A 17562-nucleotide genomic window follows, 5' to 3' on the forward strand; every position below is an offset into this window, starting at 1 on the left:
TAGAAAGATGGTCCCTTGGGAAGATGGATAAAAGCCATCTTAAAGCCAGAAGGCAACATGTCAGCGCTAGGCTGGGCTGCAGGCAGTGGGGAAAGGGAAAGCTGGAACAGGGAAGACTGGGTCAGTTAAGTATTATTCCTGCCTCCATCTGGGCTGCTAGAACAAATTCCTATAGACTGCCTGGCTTCAACAAGAGACATTTATTTCTCATAGTTCTGGAGGTTAGAAGTCCAAGATCAGAGTGCCAGCATGGTCAAGTTCTTGGAGGGTCCTCTTCCTGTTTATAAAGAGCTGTCTTCTTGCTGTGTCCTCATGTGGTAAAAAGAGCACAAGCCACTTCCCTGACTCCTTCTTTGGAGGCCACTAATCCCCATCTTAAAGGCTCTAATGATCTAATGACCTCCCAAAGGCCCACCTCCAATACCATCACACTGGGATTAGGGTTTCAACATACAGATTTGAGACAACACAAACATTCAGTCCATTGCAGTGACCTTTTTGTGTCCCTATACTAGGCCCTGGATTCCTTCTCAAGTCAAGTGGATGGCTCCAGCACAATCAGAAAATCACAGAATCCTAAAGCCCCAGGGCACACAGGGGTGTCCTGGTCACTGAGTCTCTCTCCTAGCCTCCAGGCAGAACCACACAGCGTCCTGTCACGCCTTACGTACCTATTAGTGCCCTGGAGGCTAAAAGAAGCATCTGGATTATTTCTATAGGGCCCTATCTCCTCTAAGACTGGCTTGTTTTCTGAAGACAGCAAAGGGCAGATTTCCTCCCCACTCATGGTGTTCATAAACTTACTTTCTCTCAAAGATGCGTGCAGGTTTCAACACTCCCAGGGCAGGTCACAGAATGTGCTCAAGGGTAACATAGTGGGAACTGGGCAAAGGCCTCCCAGAATAGAACAAGCAGTGTTGTTCATTTCCAAGCACCTCATTTCAATCCTAAACTTGGACTTCACTGGAAAGTCCAAACTTTCCTCCTCCTGCCCCCAGTTTGGATCCTCCAGCAGGACCCACATGCATCATGACACTCAGCACCAACCCTCCTCAAAGGGGAGCATGAGCAAGAAAAATGTGTTTGCCCAGAAGACCTGATTCCCAAAATATAGCTCATGAATGAATGGTCTCTGCAAAGGTCACCAAGGAAGACCAGAGAGACCAGGTGATATCTCCAGATGGCCTAGGAAGGAAAAAAAAGGAAGAGAAAGAAAGATTTAGGCATTTATTTAGATTCATACAAATATATACTCCTGGCAACAGAGACTTAATTCACATTAGTTCATCAGACTGACCAAAACTACCCTCAGCAAAGATCTGCAAGGGTGATTCACTAAGACAGAACTTTGATGAAAGTAAGTTAAAGTCTGTCCTTTCCAAAAATACACATTTGAATTTTGACAAGTTTCTTTGGTGTTAATTTGTCTCATTTTTATTTTTTACAAAAAGATATGGGTATGAAGATATTTTTTAAATGTCTAGACAAAAAAAAAGGAGTCTTTGATGCTCCCTAAATCATGCTCTAAAAATCATTTGCCAACATAAAGCTGGTTTTGCATAACCTAACCCATGCACAGGACTTCACAGCAGCTCATACTCAGGAACAAAAACAGTCCAAGATTAGAGGTCAAGAGAAAACATAAACACGGGCTCAAAGCTGTTAAAGAATTATTACAACAGCCCTGAAACTTGTCTGTGCTTTGGTTGGGTGTGACATAATAGATCTGTTCTCAATGACTTACTGATGAGGTGGAAAGCCTTAATTATATGCTTGACAGGCTGGCTTTAAGGGGAAAAGCCTTTGTTTACCTTACCAATTCCAAGCTTCAAATCAGCCTGTCCAACCGTTATATCTCATTTCAATGACTCATGAGATATGATAATGGTATCTCATATCAGGCCAGTTATTATGTTAACAAAATTCTCTGAAAATAGCAACACAGACATATAGATACAGGCACACACACACACACACACACACACACACACCCCATACACATGAGCAAGAAAAAATTGAGGACCCCTTTCTTGTCAGAAATACTCAGAATTGGAGTCTCATTATATTTATTATTACTTGCTTTGGTAAACTGATGTGACTCGAAGCTTGGTGTGATGTTTGCCGTGCCCAGCAGAGGCAGAGAAAAAGATCGCCCCTATCACCTGAGAGGAGAGCCTCTGCTTGGGATGAAAAGTAAAGCAAATGTTAGAGGGTCCTAGGCCCCTCGACCTGCAGCCTGTTCTGCCATTCCATAGGGACTATGAAAGTTGCAATGGTCATTTGCCAACAACCAGGCAAAGGGCCTTGGTTTTCACCAGGAAGATCCCAAGCCTTAGTAAAAATTATAGAACTTCTTTTTGAGCCTCTCAGATGGTATATGATCATTTTCATCAATTATAACTTCCATGATCGCATTAATCTATGCGGTCCCCCAATCAAGGGGGAGTTGGGGGTACACACAATGTGAGATGAATGGCCCTCCCCTTTCTCTCCTAAAAGGATAATAGTTTTGGGTGGAGACAGTCCCATGTGTTGCAGTGGCCCAGAGGAGCCTGAAAAAAATAGGCCACCCAAGCTTCCGGGCCCCACTCAGTTACCAACTGGCAGTCGTTCTCAGTCTCCTCATTGGTAAAACGAGGTTTGGGGCCAGACAGCTCTGAACACCCCTTCCAGATCTGTGTTTTGTTTCTATAGTTCTGAGGTGACATACATTTTCTTTAGTCCTAGGAGTCTGAACCAAATCTAGATCTTTCCAGTCCACCATACCTCAGTCAATTCTAGAAGCCTGCAGTTCCCAGACTCCCAGAATTGGCACTGGGTCTCCTGCAGGATTCCCCAACCCCTGAAAGCCAGCCTGTTCTTCCAAAGACCCTCCTGGTATCTGCATGCTTTCTGCCCTCCCTACCTGGAAAGTCGGGCTCTACCATCTGTCTTTGGAACTGCGTTGTCCCCATTCCCATCTTCTCTCCCCTCCCATAACCCTCCCCACTCCTCATGCCCAGCACACCTACTCCAGGCCTGCACGATATAGCATGTCTATTTATTTATCCATTTTCTACCATCTCCTGGGTGGCGTACCTTGTGAGGGCGAGAACTTTGTATTCTCAGCACTACTAGCACAGGGTCAATGAATCTCCATTAGAAAGGGGGTGGGGATGGGGGGAGAAAAGTGGGGTTGGCCCGAATGTCTGGTGCTCTGTCATTAGGAGCAGATGACTGGGGCCTGCCTTGTCACTGTGTCAGAGCTAAAGCCAGGAAGAGCCAGATCTGATACAGTGGAGGATATATAATGAATGAGACATACAAATTACTGCTTTGTCTTCCATTTCTTGTCTGCCAACGTTTCTTCCTAACTTCTGCGAGAGGATGGGATCATTCCATAGGGTTTTTCTTCAGGCTCTCACATCTTCTCCCCTTTATTCTTCAAATCCATGCAGAGAAGTATCAGAAATATCCTTATTCTATTTCTCTCTCCATGAGGCCAGCTAGCCGGTGGTCAAGAAATGGTTAAGAGAGTACCAAGAATAAATGCTTAACTGCTTCTTTAGGATAGGAAAGCTGAATACGTTTAAGGCTTGAAAAGGTCAACTATCTTCCAAGGGGGCAGAGGTTTGATTTCATCCATTATGTGGTCTTTGGCATAATGCTCGTTTCATTCACTGGATGCGATGGAGATTTATGGAGTAAATGTTATCACAAGCTGAGACTTAATGAGATCTCAACTGTATCTCCTGGATGTAGTGGAAAGCAACCATTTTGGTAATAAATAGAGAACAGCATCTAATTTGTAAATTCCCCTTTCCGTTTCTAAGTTTAATCAGATCAGTGAAACTGAAGGGAATTGTTGATGACCCAAAATTATTTTCCATGCCTCAGTCTGGCCAGGAAGCATCGCTCTCAACGGAAATGGCATGTTGCTCTGGCAATGGAAGGGGATGACATTTGTCATTAGACTAACCCAATAGTTGCATATTAAAAAATATGTTTAGACCAAAATCTATTTAAAACCAAACTGGAACTGGGGCTCCATAGCCCTGTTACTAGTGTCACCGGTTCATAGAAGCAAAAATTCTTTCCAAATAAACTACAGAGATCTGTAGCCGGGTCCACTCTAAAAGGGCCCAGGACCCCTGTGACTTCATTTTGACCCAACTGAGACATCCAGAGTAAGACTAGAAGGGCCACCATGGTGCCCAAGCTGTGGTCGCAAATAACCTTTCATGGCATGGCAGACAGCAAGTTAGGAGACCAGAACACAGTCTCTGGCAGGTTCTGGGTTTCACATAGGTTTAAAAAAAGAATTAAAGGAGCACAAAAGGGAGGTAAATGCAGCTATCTTCTTTCCAGTTGTGCCTAGTTTTTCACAATGAATGGTGGGTAAAGATTTTTATAGATTGTCTTCTCTTCTCAAGAGCTGTAAGCATTTCCAGGGCAGGGCCCATGGCACGAGGGAGTCACTGTTAGCACACAGTAGGAACCTCATGAATATTTCATGAAAGGACTGACAACAATGATGAAGACACTGGGGTTGGGGGTGTGGGGGTTGATGGCCCCAAAGGGAGAGCCTTTAACTGTAGCTGGCCTTAGGGTTTGGTCCTGGGAGTACATATGTCATCACTAATAAGTGTTCAGACTCCAGATGACCTTTTAGATGCAAAACAAGTGATCTTGAGATTCTTCTGTTTAGCCTGCATTTTGCTTTTCCATTCCCTAGTAAATATATATGGCATCTAGGCATGCTACACGCAGAGTATTATTACTGAAAATTATGATAACAGCTACCACTTCTCAAGCACATCCTTTAGCTCGTAGTATCTTTAATCCTCACTTAAGCCTCTGAGATTGGTAATATCTCTCTTTTTCAGATGAGAAAGATGAGGTTCAGATAATTTGCCCAAGGCCAGGCAGCCAACAGGAGGCTTAGCCAGGGGTCATGCCCAGGGCTGTCTGACTCTAATGGCAAGCCTCTTTCTCTTTTGTCAGCAGGAAAGATCAAGCACAAAGAACAAGGTAGCCCCCAAAATACCTAGTGATAGGGAGAGAAAATCTAGGGGCAGGAAGACCCCAGAAAGCAGTCAGGAGACATGGTTCTTAGCCTCAGCTCTAATACGAATAGCTCTGGGACCTTAAACAAACTCGTTCCCCTCTGGGTCTCAGTTTCCTAGGATACAAAAGTAATACTCCATCCCTAGTTTTCTATAAATCCTTGAGCATTCTGATCCCTTAAAGACCCCTCTGGCACTGTCTTTTTCCTTGAGTCCTATATTCCAGAAGTGATGGCTGGCCGGGCCAGGGAGAGAATGTCCTCATTTTGCAGACCCTGGCTCCCTCCCTCTTGGCTGGGCAGCAGCGGCTCCAAGATGGAAGCCTCCCTCCGGCATCCAGCAGCTACTTCATGGCCCACACTCTCCTACTGTGTGCCCAGAACCAATATCCCGATAACTGTCTTGCCTTGAAAGCATGGAACAGTAGAATTTCAGCACTGGAAAGTGTCGCAGAAGCTCATTCCTGCGCCCCTGGTGTCTCCGTCTCTGTCTAGGTGAAACTCGTCTATAGCATCTCTACAAGACAGAGTCTCGCCCCCACTTTCTCGAACACTCTGTGGGAGTAAAACTCCTTCCTTTTTGTGCACCTCTAGGTTTAATAAAAATTATTCCTTCTCCTGAGCTGACACCTGTGGCTGTTTCCTTTCCACACACTGGTCTGAGGTGTCAGGGGTACGACAAGGCCCTCCCAACGGCACTGTTAATTATCCTCCCTCAGCTAATTTCTCACACTAATTGCTTCTCTCTCTCTCTGCCCTCCCTCCGGCCTTACATTTCCGTTAGGGGTGTGCTTCTGACATCCTTGCTCACCTCTTCTCATTGGTCCTCCCAGTAACCAATGAGGGAAGCACAGAGCTCTTCAGACTATGTGTCCTTCCCAGACACTGAGTCAGGGCTAAGGAGGACCCTGGAATGCAGGGCTTCTGGCTCTGGCACAGACGGTTTCTGCAACATGTCTCTGCCTGCGTCTCTCTTTCCCCCACCCTCATGCAGCCTGACCTCTGTGCTTGGTACCTTCGATCTGCAAGGAGGCTCACTCCCCTACAGTCTTGTTAGAATAAAAAATGGGCTATTGTCTCCTTTCTGCTTTCCCCAAATAGGGCAAATACCCTATCGTCACTCCTTTGCAGCTAACCATCGGATCAGGAGCACTCCCACAACACAAGTGACAAAACCCAATTGAGTTGCATGAGTCTGCCTGAGGTCCCCGTGTCCCCACTGTACAGACCTACCAACACCTGTTGATCATGCAGGCCACACATGTAGCCCTGCCCTTCCTTACTTGAAAAGCCTGTTCCTTATCCCACCTACCGTGACGGAGACTCCATCTGAAAACCAGAACTTCTGTGTCCTTCTTTCTAGGTTTCCTGGGCCACTGAGCCCACAGCACGAAGCCTCATAGAATGAGTCCCAGGTGAACCCAAGGCCGAGCCTCCCATCTAAAACCACTTACTGGAGCATTAGCATTCCCATTTCCAGTCGGTGCCTCCAGGCCTTTTGCTTGTTGAAGACAGTGGTCCCTGTTCTCTAGGTTTCTTTTTCTTTCTTTTCTTTTCTTTTCTTTTTTTTTTTTTTTGTTCTCTAGGTTTCAAAAACACTTTCTCTCTTCTAAAGGAAGAACAATCAGCCTCTCCAGCAAGCCCAGCTCTCCTGAGAAATTATAGAAGAGTTCTAAGATTAGGGAAAAGAGGGAGGAGGGATGAAGGGTGAATAATACCTTTGATTCAGATTAAATTTGGAGGGGAAGAGTCTGGAGGGAGAGACTATGGACTAGAATAATGAGAGCGACATTGTCCGGCATTACCACCCCCCAGCTCTCCTTGCACATTTGGCTTGGGGTTGGTTCTCCTCCTCTGCCTGGTTCAGGGTCACCCCGCTGCTGTTGGCATGAGCACCCTACCCAGCAGCAGCTAGTCTTGGCCCTTCCCCAGTATAGCCCAAGAGAGAGAAAGGAGACTTTAGTGGGTGGTTGACTGTGCGTGTTCCAGTCCCCGCCCTGATAAAACAGAAGGAAGTAAACAGTGCCGACCTTGACCCCATCCCAGAGATGCCCCTCTGCACCCTCTCTGAGCATCGTGGAAGAACACTGAATGACTGCTTGCAGGTGGGCTCCTGGGCCTCCAGCCCAAGTGGAGTCCTGCTCCTGGGCCTGCGCACTTCCCATCTGGTTTCCCAGGGAAATCAGCATCACGCCACAGAAGGGGCCTATCTTTCTGAGGGCTGCGGTGGAAAGAAAAGGACAGGAGATTAAAGCAGAAAAGAGCGGGTGAGTCAGTGAGGTGCAGCTCTTCCTTCCATGCATGAGCCAGAAAGTCAAAGGCACCGTTGGCTGGGGGAGCAGCAGCAAGCTGACAACTGACCAAACCTGTCTCCTCGCCCCGGCTCTGCGCCTGCACAGCCTCAGTGTCCTCACCTAGAAATCGTGAAGGAAGATACCTTCCCTGGCTGTCTCCCCGGGTGGTTGTGAGAATTAAAATGGCCTCGTTTCCTGAGAGTGACACCAAACAGAGCTGTACTTCTTCTAGTGAGCAGAGAAAGAACTAAGAGCACTGAACTACATGGTACGAACAGTGTCTATTTGCGGGGGAAGAAGGCTGTGATTCCGTGGGATTAAGGAAGGCTTCAGGAAGGCATTAGGACTTGGAGGTAAAGAGGGTATTGAGCCCCTGGAGGAGGAACAGGGACTCAGATGTAAGGCACACAGTTGTAGGTGGGTGCGTGGTGACTGGCCAGCCTCAGACAGTGGCATCAAACCAAGCTTGCACACAGCAGAGGTGGAGAGGAGAGCTGAATGCCTGGCCCGGAGCATCCGTTGGCTGGAGGTGGAATGGAGCTTCGGGTGGGGGAGCAAAACCAATCACAGGGGCCTCAGGAGACAGGCTGAGGGTCCTCTGTGGTGCGACGCAGTGTTGTGACATTGGGAAACGTGCCGAGGGAAGGCTCCCCCAGCGGAAGAGAGAATCGGGTAAGGGCTCCAGGAACCCCTTCTGTCTGGGCCCTGCCCAACCCCCCACAAACAGGCCACAACATGGGGATGCGTCAGGCCGAGCATCATTGTTGTAAAGCTCAGTTGTGTTTCCTCAGCAGAAGAAACCTTAGGAAGCTCCTCTCAAACCCCCAGCAAAGGCTTGAAAACCCCCAATAATGACTACTTCCTGGACTACCAAGGCAGCCAGGCCACTTCGGACACGTTTCTTATGTTAGGGCAAACGCTTCACCCCTCCAGCTGTTCCTTGATAACTTTTCCTTGTAGAACTACTCTAAGCAGGCAGTATCTTGCCCCTGTAAGCAAAGACTCCAAATATTTGAGGAGGGTGATGAGGCCTCTTTAAAAAAAAAAAAAAAAAAAAAGATTTTATTTATTTGGAAGAGAGCAAGCTAGAGAGAGAGAGAGAGAGAGAGAGAACCATAAGCAGGAGGAGGGGCAGAGCAGGCAGCCTGCTGCAGGGCTCGATCCCAGGACCCTGGGATCATGATCCAAACTGAAGGCTGATGCTTAACTGACTGAACCACCCAGGCGACCCATGATGAGACCTCTTAACCTACCTTATCTAGATTAAACCTTTCCAAGTTTCTGCCTAGAACATGGCATATCACCCTTCACCATCCCATAAGATCTCTGTCCCAGAAATCCACCTCTGTCTGCTGCCCCTCCCTGAACAGGGTCCTGAGCTCCGAATCCCAGTCTAACAGGATCTGACTGATGCAGAGGAGGGGAGCACCACTTTCCTGGGTCTTTGCCCTGGGTGGGGGTCTAGGATCGTGGGAAGTGACACTGCAGAGGGACCTCTCTGTGACAGATGTGGGCCATTAAAGTAGCAAGACGGACCCCAGAATTCATCGTTACCCCAGCAAGAAGGAGGAAAGTAACAAGCGCAAGCCCCCGGCAGGAAGAGCGGGGAGATTAATTAAAGGAAAGGACTTGCCACAGAAGGGGGCGAGCTGATTGGTATTCTGACAGCTGCCCATACTCACCAATTAAATGACAGGGCTGACGAGACACCATGCAGTTAGGAGCTAAAGTGACTCACTTTATATAAATGCTGCGAATGGAGGCAGCCTCGAAATTTAAGGCAACAATTTACTTGCACACTGAAGGGGAAGGCAAGGCTTCTACCCTTCCGTAGAGAGAGTGCTCCTCACTCAAGGCGGATCCCTCTCTGTGGGTACCTGCAACTTTTGAGATTCTGCTGGGCCCCTGGAGGGCTCCTTGCAGGAAATCTGACGTGGGTCAAAATTGCCTGAGTAGCAGAAAGCAATGAAGGGGAAGACAGAGCCTGAAAGAGAAGAGAACACGAGAGTGAATTGTGAGCTCTCTACAGCCTTTGTAAACAGCAGAGAACAGGGTGCAAAGTATAAAACTCACCAGCAGTGGAACTTCTGAATTCCAGACAAGGGGAGAGCTCAGCTGTGATGTGCCAGCGTGAACTTTGATCCTCTCCATAGTGCACGTGAATGACAAGTGAGAAAGGCAGCAGCACTGCATGGTGGAAAGAGGACTGTCCCTCTACTGCCAACCAGCCTTGTGACCCTGGGCACATCACTGACCTTCTCTGGACCTTAACATTCCCATCTATAAAATGAAGGCCACCCCTTCTAACCATACAATGCAGATATTACTCAGATCTCCCTTTGCAGTGCAGAAACTGAACCACAAAGGAGTGAAGTCCCATGTTCAATGTCACAGAGCTCCAAGTGGCAGAGACCAGAGACAGACTCAGGCCACCAGGTTCCAGAACCCAGGCTCCTAACCACGCTGCTCTGCGTCCTGCCTCCCCCTCTTAGCATAGAAGAGCTGGCAGGGAGGCCCTGGGCAGGATTATGAAATAAGTGATTTCTCCCCCAGAACCTCCACCTGTATTTTCTGCTTCTCTTCTCATCTCAGTGATCCAGGCACATCCGCAGGGCTCTCTAGTCCTCTCTTATGACTAGGAAAGGACTTTATAAATTCATTCAATATACATAATGGCTAAGAGGGGAGACTTAGCATAGCATACCGTAGTTCAAAGGCTGGATCTTATTAGCTGCTTGCTTTGAATAAGTGACTTAATTCTCTAAGACTCGACTTCCTGATCTATAATATGGGAACACATAATGGGGACATACAATCCCTCGTAGGATGGTTTGATGCTTGAACCAGCGTGTATAAAGTGCATGGAGGAGCAGCCATTGTATAGTAAGTGATCAAAAAACAATTATTCAATACTATTAGTATTCAGATAGGAATGGCTGATACTACTATTACACATCCAAGAGTATTTGCCCTGTGAGGGGAAAAGACCCTAAATGAAGGAATGACCAGTAGACATCCCTGGACTGGGCTGAAGAGGGATGGAGGATACAAGTCGCTCTCCATTCCTGTTACATCATACCACATGGGTGACCAGTTACTGCTAAACCAGGCTTTGGGAACTAGAATAATGTCCTCCTTTCAGCCTAAGATCAGTTTGTGCCCTAAAAGAACTGAGCTTCCAAAGGGATCCTACACAGAAAGGCCACCATCATCCATGTCCAGAAGATCCCGTCTCAACCCCAGTGGCTGGGCTGAGCTCTGTTTTCCTGGGGGATGTCCTGGCTCTCTTGCGTGATGGGATGTCCTGTTTCCCCCATCGTCCCAAGGGCCTGAGAATATTCCACGCTGTCCCGCTGTCCCCAGGGAAGGTGCAGCAGGGTGGGGGAGGAAGGAGGGCCAAAGGCCGAAGTTCAGATATTTGTCTGACGCGGCTGAACTTCCTTCCCCTGCCTCCTCCGGCCACCGGCCACCTCCCCCTACCCGCTCTGATGGGCCGACTCAGTGGCGCCACGATTGTGGAGAGAAATTTTCTGCTTGGGAACACTGGATGTTTATGGCCTGCTGAGAGTACAACGACCCTAGTTTTCTTCTTTGGATTATGGCTGCAGATCAAGGGCAGGCATTTATGCCTCCTCCCAGTTTATAGCAGTAATAATAATTATTACGATGGCACATCGTACTTATATTGTGCCTTTTTAATAAGGCCACTTTGTTTGGCTTCTTAATATTTAATCCTGTTTTATATTTACTTTCTGATGGCTTAACATCAACCAGGTTTTAATTGCTTATGTGGAGGAAGCCTTGCTGGGCCTGGGCTGGCAGGAAGCTTCTGAGAAGGCTCTGGGGGCTGTGGCAATGTTCACCGTGACCTTTCAACCCAGACAGGCCACCATGGCTGGGCTCCATTTCACTTTAGCTTCTCACCACTCTCTCCTTTTCTACAGTTTACTTTTCTCCTCTCCTTCTCCCTCTCTTTCTTTCCCTTAGAAGAGACCTGCAATCCATCACCTGATTTAATTTATTACTGTAAGAGATGAGGAAAATGAGACCCCCCCAATCATCATGTGATTTGTACAGGGTCTGGACCTATTTCATGGCAAGGCCAAGGAAAGGATCATCTTTAGCATTTCTTAGACTCACAGTAGTAGGGGGATTCCTAAGACTCTGAGCTGGATAAAGGCATATAAAGGCTCCTTCACCTGTCAGCCTGAGACTATATTTGGCCTTGTGTTTGATGTATCAAACTGTAGAAAAGTAGTAAGAAATAACATTCCAAGTTGTTGGGTTTGGGGGTTTGGGGTTTTTTGTTGTTGTTGTTTGGTTTGGTTTGGTTTGGTTTGGTTTGGTTTTTTGTTTATTTGGCAAGAGAAAATGAAATGAAATGAAATGAAATGAAATGAAATGAAATGTAGCATAGTTTCTCTCAAGAGAGTGTCCTGGGGCCATAACCACAACCAGAATGTGCGGTTCTGTTCTGCCATGGGGCTAAAGCCATGCCCGCTGAAACATCCTACATCACTAATTCTTGTCAACTAGTTCTTCTGTATTTGAGCAAAATTATTCCAGAAGTTGCCTGATGTAGCCAGGAAAGTCCTGGAGCAAGGCCAGCCATTTGTGCCATTTACAAGCTTTCACTCTGGGGGCAACTAAGTTCCACTCGTGGGGACTACCCTTTCACTTGACCGGGGGGATACATGTGTCATGTTATCTGACATAAAATATAAAGCAGATGATTGAAGGAGAGGTTATTAAAAGAGGCAGGAAGGTTTAAGGAAGTCAACAAGGGAGAATGCAGGACCCTCTGGATAGCACCTGTGGGTCTGCTAGAAAGACCTGAAGGGACAAAGTGAAGGAGCAGTTTCCAGAAATCAGTGGCCATGCGGAGAGGACCACGTGATCAGGCCTGTGGTCTTCAGCAGCAAGAGGCAGCCAGTGTGTACTGGCCCTGCAGGCAGTGCCAAGGAAGTAAATACCCCTGATTCACTTTCCTTGGGCCTCATAGATGTCCTGCCAGCACCTCCCATTGGTCAACACAGCACGAAGCCCTAGTGTAGAAGTTGTTGATGTAGTTTACAAAGGTCAGTCTCCTGGAGTACAGGGCATAGCAGACAGGGATGGAGGACGCCTCTGAAGGATGAACCCTCAGGTTGTCCAGCATGTAGGAGTGTCCTTAAAATTCCCTAAAGATAGAAAGTATTGTTATTATAGTTCCAAATCTCATACCACTAGGGTCTGAAAGGAAGTCCAGAGAATTCTAATGTAAAGACTCTGGCCTTGAGAAAATGATAACTTCGTTAGGGAGATAATCTAAAACTCATACAGAAAACTGTAAGAAAAACAGATTAAAATTAGTTGGTAATATTAGCAAATTCTTGTATCACTTACCACGTACAAAGTTTTTATAAATATTATTTCACTTAATCTTTATTAGAACCTCATGAACTAGATAGTATCATTAACCACTTTTTACATATAAGGAAACCTGAGGAGGGTTAAATAACCTACCCGTTTCATGGCTAGGAGAGGTTGGAACTAAAACTTAAATCCATGTTCTAATTTTAAACCCTCACGGATCCCAGTGTTCCAAGATCTCAGAAAAGGGGACCCTATGGCAGTGGGTGGGCCTGAAAGGCTCCACAGATGAGAACTGGGCTTCCAGGAATGGATGAAATTTGACTAGTGCAGGAGTCAGTACACTTTTTCTCTGAAGGGTCAGTTGGTTGTTATTTTCAGCTTTGCGGCTACACGGAGCCTCTGTTACAACCACTCAACTCAGCTGCTGTGGTGTGAAAGTAGCCATGGACAAAACAGAAGCGAAGGGCTTGGTTGCATTCCAGCAAATTTTTTTTTACAAAACAAGTAGCGGTCTGGATTTGGCCCAAGGGCTATTGTTCCTTGACCCCTGGAATATGTGAAAGGGAGGTAGACAGGGTACAATACGTGACATCATAGCTACAAAAGCCCAGAGTTTCAAATAAAGATGGCACGTTCCAGGGACAATGAGGAGGGCAGCCCAACTTGGGTGGAGAATTTCTGCAGGAAGTAACGGGAAATGAGGATGAATCAGTAGTGTCTTAGTCAGCCAGGGCTGCTTTAACAAAGCATCCCACATGGACAAGGTACCTTAAACAACAGAAAGTTATTGTCTCATAGTTTGGGAAGCCAGAAGTCCAAGAGCAAGGTGTCACCAGGCTTGGTTCCTTCTGAGAGTCATGAGGGAGGGACCAGCTCTGAGTTTCTCTCCGTGGCTTGTAGATGGTTGTCTTTTCTCTGTGTCTTCACATTGTCTTCTCTGTAAGTGTGTCCGTGTCTTCTTCTGATCAGCATACCAGCAAATTGCTTTAGAACCTGCCCTCATTATCTCGTTTTCATTTAATTACTTCTTTAAAGACCCTTTCTCCAAATACAGCTATACTCTGAGGTGCAGGGGCTAGGACTTGACATGAACTTCTGAGGGGCACTCTCAGCCATCACACATAGCATGGAGCCAGATTACAGGGAGTTTTAGAGTCCAGATTAGAGTCAGGGGGTAGGAAATTAGGAATCCTTTGCATGTTAGTCATAACTCAGATTAATACTTTGAGAAAATGAATACTAATTATACAACTCATATACAAAAAAGATAATAAAATGGGCAGCTTCCAATTAAATGGCAAAATAATTTGTTTAGTTCATCCAAGAGCACGTGGAAGCCTGAACAAATGGCAGCCTGGCAATCTGGCAGACCCAGGATTCAGCCCATTGGCTCCATACGGGTCTCCACAGCACTGGGGAAGTTCAGGTTGAATAAGAATTGCCCTCAGTTCCTTGGGCTTCAACATTCCCACCATACCCAGGATGTCTGGCCCTGATGCACCAACCATCTCCCAATGAAAGGAGATAAAAGATTGACAACAGTTGATAAATTCTCTGACGTGGGTAATGAGGCTGACAGCTAACTTCCAGAATGACGACCGGGCATTTCTCTTAGCAGATCTCAAGAGAGGCCAGCCATTCCTGCTGAAAGTCTCCACAGAATATGGCAAAGCCCCATCCGTGGGACAATGTCAGAGCCATTTGGGTGACCAAAGATTCAGAACTAGGTAGATCTCTCCATCTCTCCCAGGTCTGTTCCTCGTTCCCTCACATGGAGTTTGCTCTAGTGTCATTCGGTCAATTGTGATGAATAAAAATATCTGAGACAGACTGGCCTCAAGAAACAAGGCCAGATGTTTTATGTGTGGATGCTTCTACATGCATCTCCCCTTAGTCTAAGTAGAGGAAGGAAGGAGGGAGAAAGTGGGAGAAGGAAAAAGAAAGTAAGGAAGGGATACCTGAGAAGATTTTGCTTACTGTTTCCTTTATGGATTGGTTGCTAAGTAACCTTAGTGACTTTCTTTTTCTTTATCAAAACTAACGTTGTTTTTACTCTCAAATCTTGGTCAGAGCCCCTTCTGAAGTCATTTTTTGTGCACATGGGTGAGTATGGCCATCTTTGGGGATACATATTACATCACGGTAGCTAAATGAGATCTCCTATTTTTTTACGGCAAATGTGAGTGCTGATACACTGGGACAACCCAGAGCAGATTCACCACGTGTACTGAAGCTGTGTATGGAATTGACTGGAGACAATAGTTTTACAGAGAACTTCTCAGTTGACCACAGCTTTGGAAGGGCTGGCTAGCTGATCTGTGCAGCCATGTTTTCAAAGCACTACCTGGTGTTTAATGGAGGATTGTTAAATTTTAGTAAATAAACCTTCAGAAGGTTTGCAAACCCACATGTACCAGGCACTACCAATCTTCACCATGGCTTAGACCTAGTACTCCTCCCCCAGCATGATTCGTATGATTTCCAGCCATGTAGGAAATGGCTTATTATAATCCCCCAGTATCCACACAACTGTTCTCCAAGCAGGTCGGGGAAGACATTGGTTATTGTGAAACAAGATCTGTGCATCTCCCTTGAGATGTAGAAATCATCTACCAGCCACCATTCAAGCAAGAGTTGTCACCAAGAGAAAATATTCTGGGGAAAGAAGACAGTAATTCAAAATGCAATCAGTTGTTGGTGAGATGGAGTCAACACAACTCATTGTAGCTGTTGTGATATGACTAAAACTGTGTTTATGTTATCCACCACCTGCAAAGGCAGCTGTTAATTACTCCTCCAGGAAAATCTCATTTTCTTTGGAAATCTTCTCAGCAGAAGTCAAGGAACAGGACAGCCCAGAGACCCAGATTGGATGCATAGCACCAGTTAACAATGCAATTAGAAAGTCAGAAAACTAGCTTCCTCTCTAACATTCTTTCTCAGTAATATCCTTCCTAAATCATTCAAGAATCATACTTCATCCTGCAGAATCACACTTCATCCTGCAGAAGGCCTGTTGTTGTGACAATGTGCAAATGAGCACACATCAAGTTTCACTTTATAAGCATCAAGAGGGGTGCCTTTAGAGGAGAGGTCCCCTTGGGCACCTGGGTTCTTTGCTCTCTTTCTGCCTTAATTTCCAGGCAGTTCATCTCTGAGTGGCCACAGGAAGAGGCAGAGTCTCCAGCTCATCCACCAAATAAGTACCCAGCATTTATCATTCTCAGTTTCCAACAGTTTGGGCACTCAGACTCCAAGAAGGAATGCAAGTCCATCTCCCTAGGGCAATTGATCCCTTAAAGAATCACCTATGATCCTGCCGTCTAATCCTTTAGTAAAATAGGAACAAAAAACTGCATTTTCACCCATCTATATTCCCTTAGGTATTTTGGGGATAAACTATCACAAATAGGCACTAATATGTTAATGTATATTAATATACATTATACAATATACTGCTCCCTCCAGGTGAGAGATTTTTCAATACAGCAAGAAACCTTCAGATATATGACTTGACCCAAAAGAGCAGATCTAACAGAAACTACTGCACACTCGTAAGGGAGATGATTTACATGCTCTTCAAATCACTTTCCACACTGGTAGCTTCCAACTTTGCCCACATAAAAGACCAGCCCTGGTCAAATTCAGTCATACACTGACTGACCATATTTTTTATCAAGCTCTTTCTATTGTTTTCAAAGTTATCACGCAGTTATTTCTGAAATCAAACAATATGGGACAATATTGGTGCCAAGGCCAGAAGCTGAATAGTGGCTTCTCTATAACAGGTCATGGTGTTCTGGGCTTTCCATCACAAGAGAATTTCCAGGGCTCTTGTTCCCCCAGACAACAGTGAACAGACAGAAACTTGATAACTGGTGGCTTCATGTTGACCCCTGTACACCTCCAAACAAAAGACCACGCACTATGAGATGCCTACTTCAGTAACAGTTATCACTGTATGTTGAGACATATCTTTTGCTAGAAGGCAAGTTGGAACCAAGCCATTCATTTCAGCTCCTGACCCTCAGGAGGGTCCCATATGCTTTTCTCATATGGGATTTTTGAGAAGTGTCTGCTTATTCCAAGCTTTGTATTTTAAAGATGTGTGGTTGGGACATGGCCCTTTACCCAGGTTAAAAATAAGACTTATCCTTTTTTTCATGAACCAGTCTTCAGAATTCTCACTAGCAAGCAGCATTCAGGGATGCTCACTGAAGGTGATCCAAGTTCCAAGGGAAGTGGATAAAATGAAGAAGCACCTAAAAACTTGAACTGACCTTCCCTTCATGCCCTTTCCTGGGACTGGTGGGGCCACCTACCCATTCACCACCAGGGCATACGCTTCCTTTCCTGAGTGGTAGCAGATTTCCCACCTCATTAATAAGTTGTGACTAAGCCTCACTCACCATTTACCCCCAGCACCCTCCGTACAGGCCTGGCAGAGGTGAAGTTCATGCTAGTTTTGTCAAACAGAGCAGGGAAATTCTCTTTCTCTGGTATGAGTTAAAGCATTTGACATCCAGAACTCAAAGTCTATTTGCAGAATACAGAGCTCCTCCTCTTCCATTTGTGGTAATCAGTGTCTTTACAATCTCCCTAGCACCCTCTTCTTCAACTATAGCCCAGAGCCAAAAGAATCTTATAGAATTCTTCTCCTTTTTACACCAAACTCCTCAAAAGACTACCCACAGACAAAAAACTGAGCAACTACTTTACCTATTTGAACTGATTAAAAGCAGATACATAATAGGGTTTGGATATGATTAGACCTGAAGCCCTTGGTGGGTCATTACTGAATGGGACTGAATAGTTGAAGTGGACAAAGGGGCAAACAGATCCATGGGCTGTTTTTCATTAGCTAGTGGC

At 45.9% G+C, this 17562-nt stretch overlaps 1 protein-coding gene and 1 long non-coding RNA gene across 2 annotated transcripts in view; one reads left to right on the plus strand and one right to left on the minus strand.

Annotated features, from left to right (window-relative positions):
* The window catches only part of CACNA1C (calcium voltage-gated channel subunit alpha1 C), a gene marked incomplete at its 5' end in the record, with an annotated part of 716579 nt that overhangs the window by 546241 nt on the left and 152776 nt on the right, over positions 1–17562 (plus strand). The gene's annotated exons all lie outside the window — the stretch shown is intronic.
* Positions 183–9831, minus strand: LOC308348169. Its single transcript, XR_013967315.1, has 4 exons — positions 9412–9831; positions 9021–9322; positions 6499–6695; positions 183–1185 (listed from the first exon to the last, which is right to left on the minus strand). It is a non-coding gene; the product is annotated as an uncharacterized lncRNA (long non-coding RNA).

Source organism: Martes martes (assembly GCF_963455335.1).
Source record: "Martes martes genome assembly, chromosome: 8".
NCBI classification, from domain to species: Eukaryota; Metazoa; Chordata; class Mammalia; order Carnivora; family Mustelidae; genus Martes; species Martes martes.